This window comes from Apium graveolens, chromosome 9 (assembly GCF_009905375.1).
Source record: "Apium graveolens cultivar Ventura chromosome 9, ASM990537v1, whole genome shotgun sequence".
Taxonomy (NCBI): Eukaryota; Viridiplantae; Streptophyta; class Magnoliopsida; order Apiales; family Apiaceae; genus Apium; species Apium graveolens.
The window spans coordinates 113,944,559-113,949,819 of NC_133655.1; positions in this window are offsets into that span (position 1 = coordinate 113,944,559).

The window sequence follows — 5,261 nt, forward strand, 5'->3', positions numbered from 1 at the left end:
TACAAGAAGATGGTCAGAATATATTTTGAAGGCTATAAGAGATCTATTCAGAATATCTGGTACAAATACTTCTCAGTATATACCAATGATTACTGAAGATGATGGAAGAGAAATTCCTATGGTGAAGAATTCTGCTAAGGTGGAAGTTATTCTGAAAGGAAAATGCTTATGTTATAATGAAAACTCTTCACATCCTAGAGTTATCAGACTTTGTGATGGACTTGAAAGAACATCAATTCAAGCTCTCAGAACTGCCATTTATCAGATTGGTGATAGTAAAGATGAAGAACTGATGCAGGTCAAATCACAGTTAGTTGAAATTCTGAGGAAAGCTGAAGACAAGTTGGTAAGAGATTTTGTTAAGAATCATTATGGATTCAGATTGATCCAGTGAAGTTGGTAAAGCTAAAAGGACTGTAAGTTGTAGTTAATAGTCTTATTAAACTCTTATTGCATTTAAACTTAAATGTTTTTGACATCATCAAATCTATTAACTTGTATATTTTGCACAATTTACAAGTTGGGGGAGATTGTTAGATATATTTGAGATGTCATGTCTAATATGTTTCATGTTTAGTTTTCAGATCTTAAAAACAGGAAATATCAGTACTTACTGGAATCAGTACTTACTGGAATCAGTACTTACTGGAAGTCAGAACTTAAGGATATCATGACTTATATTATCAGAAGATAAATGTCAGAAGATGGATATCATAACTTAAGTACTGGAGGACTAACAGTTAAGGAAGGAAGCTGATTTACAGGAAAGAAGATCGAGGACTAATACAAAAAGAAGATATGCATGGAAAGAGTTAGACGACTTAAAGAATTGTATAAGATATCTGATTGATATATTTTAGGAGACTGAATTATATTCCATATCAATTAGAAGTTATCTTGTAACTGTGTACTATATAAAAACACAGACATAGGTTTACACCATATGTGTTATCATTATCGAGAAGATCATACATTGTAACATAGCAGCTCTCGTGATATTTGTTCATCACTGAGAGAGAACAGTTCCATTGTAACAGAGTTTATTATATCAAATATATCTGTTTACTGTTACTTGTGTTCGAAATCGATTTGATTGTATTTTATACTGTATTCAACCCCCTTCTACAGTGTTGTGTGACCTAATAGTCCACTTCCTCCAGCTTCAGGGTATGGAGGCATCACATAAGGGGGTTAGTGGTCATGATCGTCAAGTCATACCCAACGGATTGAGGATTCACAGGTGCATGTAACTGCTGAAATTAGGGATTTATCCCTTGAGGAGCCGGGGGATTCGTCCCTTGTATATGAGCCTCAGTTGCCCCTACCAGGGTTCCTCCTTGGGTGTAGGCAAAGGTTGAGTGTGGTGGTACTTCCACCACTGATGCGATCATTCACGATGGGACAGGAGTGTCTGTTCCATTATTGTTTCTGCTCCGTGTATTCACCATGGTTATTGTAGTCTTCCCACATGCGGCGCCAAATATTATGGAATAAAAACCTGAGTGCGTTAGTATTTAATGCTAGGGTTTGTGAGCTTCGAGCTTCAATGGCTGCTCTTGCGTTCGGGACTATCATTCCTTGAAAGATGCCTACGTATCTCTATGTAGTAGAGAATCAAGCCAAAAATGTAGTTCTAGGACTTCTGTTGGGAGACTTGGTGGACAAGTCTCCAAATTAGATGGTGATTAGGAGTCCTATAGGAAGGACCTCTGGAACCTTCTGTGTAGGATTTTGAGTCCATTTAGGACACATGTCTTTGCTCTTCCAGTTGTATTGGGCTTAGTTCGTGAACAGCTTGTGTTCGTGGACCTTGACGACCTCTGCTGGTGGGCATTATCTACATGGGTTGTCCTGAGTCTGCTACGAGCTCGGACCAGACAGTTTTGTACTGGACTTCAGATAAGAAGCCCAAGTGTAATTAATGCGACATTTAATTTGTCTTTAAGATGTATTTTTTATCCACATCAATGATAGTTCTGCAAGTCAGGCCAACAATAAAGAAAATGCAGGACAACTCTAGTCAACAAGATCACATCAAAAAATGGGATAAGAGTCCACAAGAGATGTTATAATTGGTGATCCAAATGCTGGAGTGACGACTAGGAGTGCCACTGTAAATGGATGCTCGCATGCATGCTTTCTTTCTCAAATTAAGCTTAAGAAAACCGGGGAAGCTCTACTTGATCCTGTCTGGATAACTGCTATGCAAGAAGAGCTAAATCAATTTGAAAGAAATAAAGTTCGGGAATTGGATCCTGCACCAAAGAACAGAAGTATCATTGGAACAAAATGGGTGTATAGGAAAATATGGATGAAAATGGAATTGTGACAAGAAACAAAGCAAGACAAGTTGCCAAAGGCTGCTAAGAAGAAGAAGGAATTACTAAGATGAAACTTTTGCTCAAGTTGTAAGACTTGAAGCAATAATATTTTTCTTGCATTTGCTGCACATTCAAATTTCAAAGTATATCAAATGGATGTGAAAAGTGCATTCCTTAATGGTGAATTAGAAGAAGAAGTCTATGTGGAATAGCCACCTAGCTTTGAAAATACAGGATTTTCCAAACTTTCTATATAAACTATTGAAGGCTCTCTATAGATTGAAGCAAACACCTAGAGCATTGTATGACACACTGTCAGAATTTCTACTCAAATATGGATTCACTAGGGGGACAATTGATAAGACTCTACTCTACAAGCATCATGGTGATGACATTATCCTAGTTCAAATCTATGTGGATGATATCATTTTTGGTTCTACAAATGAAAAGCTATGTCAAAGATTCTCAAGACTCATGTAGAGTGAATATGAGATGAGCATGATGGAAGAACTAAGTTACTTCCTTGGTCTTCAAGTTAGCTAAAGAGGTGATGGAATATTTATCATCCAAACCAAGTATGTCAAAGATCTATTGAAAATTTTTGGGATGGTGACTACTCACCTGCATCAACACCTATGTCTACAGCTACCAAGTTGGATGAAGATAAGAAAGTAAAAAGTGTAGACATTTCAGATTATAGAGGAATGATTGGATCTTTGCTGTACTTAACTCCTATTAGACCAACCATCATGTTTGCAACATGTCTATCGCTAGATTTTAAGCAAATACTAAAGAATCACATTTGATGGTTGTCAAGAGGATTTTCATATATTTGAAGGGGACACCAAACTTAGGGATTATGGTATCCTAAGGGAACTGGTTTTGAAGCTGTTGGATACACATGTAGATTTTGCAGGATATCGGGTAGACAGAAAGAGTACAAGTGAAAGCTGTCAATTCCTGGTCAAAGTCTTGTATCTTGGTACAGTAAGAAATAACAATCTGCGTTAACTTCCACAGCCGAAGCTGAATACATAGCTACTGGAAGTTGTTGTGCTCAAGTGCATTGGATTAGAAATCAATTAAGGAGTTATGTCCTAGTGTTACATAAAATCAAATCATGTGTTGACAATACTAGTGTCGTATCTATTGTTGCTAATCCAGTTAATCATTCTAGAACTAAGCACATTGATGTAAGGTACCATTTTAATAGAGAACATGTAGCAAATGGTACTATTGAGCTTATTTTGTTCCAACAAAAATATAATTAGCTGATATTTTCACTAAACCTTTGATGAAGCAACTTTCACTAGACTGTAGGTGGAATTGGTAATGTAAAATTCTTCATCCTAAATGCAGGAACTCAGTTAATATGTTACAGCAGATTAATTTATGATAAATCAAAATTAATTTTTTTTAGTTAGAAATTAACTGGAATATGATTTATAAATATTTCAGGACTCTCTGTATATTATTTTTCAAAATTCAAATTTTAACTTGGGAATTTTCTATTCTAAGAAAAGCTGTCTAAATGTTAATTTACATTTTCAGTATGTGAAATTAATGCAAGACCACAACTGAGAAAGAACAAAAGTATGTAGAGAACTGAGTTCTGGAGATGTCTAAATGACTTCTCGATAAGTCTTTTCCCATGACTTCTTGATGGACTTCTAGATAAGCCTCTTTAGTGAATTCTCGATAAGTATAATAGAGATCTCGAAATACATATTAATATGGAGTTCTCTACAGGTACAAATTTTAGACTTATCAATAACTCAGAACTGGAATAATTTAATCTAATAAATTATTTCATTAAAATACTTTGGATATATATTCAATTCTAATTTTATGTTAATTTATTCAATATAAGTTGGAATAATTCAGTCCAAGTAGGGCAAACTGAGTATTTATTTTACATCTCGATAAGTCACTATCTAGTTCTTGATAAGAGTCCAGGATAGTGACATCTCGACATAAGTTTTTTAATTCACGTAACTTCTCGATAAGCCAATATCAACCCATTTATTCCTTACTTCTCGACAAGTCACATCTCTAGCCTATAAATACCCAAACATCTCGATACAACAACCCCCATTTATGCTTTCGAGATCTCAATTGACCTAATTTCTGCAAATTTCACCGCTCTAAACTCTTTTTCAGCCTTTTATTCCTCTAAACACTTACCCAATCAAACCTCAAACATTTTTAATGGCAACCAACAATGTTAGAGTTGTTATCCCCAAGGATGGAACCAACTACTTGGCAATTTGTGGATAGGGGTGAGCAAACAAAAACCGAAAAACTGAAACCGGACCGAAAAAACCGAAAAACCGCACCGGAAAAAAACCGAAACCGACAAAAACCCGAAAAAATCGTAACCGAACCGACCGGACGATTTGGTAACCGGTTACAGTTTTATCCTTAAAACCGAACCGAAAAACCAAACCGCTAATATTATTTTAAAATTTTAATATATATTTATTTACTTATCTATTTATACAATATGAGTATATGATACTTGCCAAATTATATAAAATTTTTTAAAAACCTTTTGTTGTTGGGATGTACATGGATCATTGATAGTCATTTACTTGCACTTGCCCTTACTCGATAGTCATTAATATTATAGCTCTATTAATTCAAACAATACGAATCCCTCATTTAACGATGCTACTTGTTTGTTACATTATACTAAACAATTAATTTTTCTTAGATTTATATTAAATAACGTCTATAAAATATTGCTTAGTATTATATTAAATAATATTTTTTAAAAAAATAAAAACCGAAAAAAATGGAAATGATAAACGGTTAACCGAACCGAAAATAACCGGTCCGAACGGTTCGGTTACGGTTAATAGCGAGAAACTGAACCGAACCGACATACACGGTTTGGTAACGGTTTTCGGTAAAAAACCGAGCCGAACCGACCGTGCACAC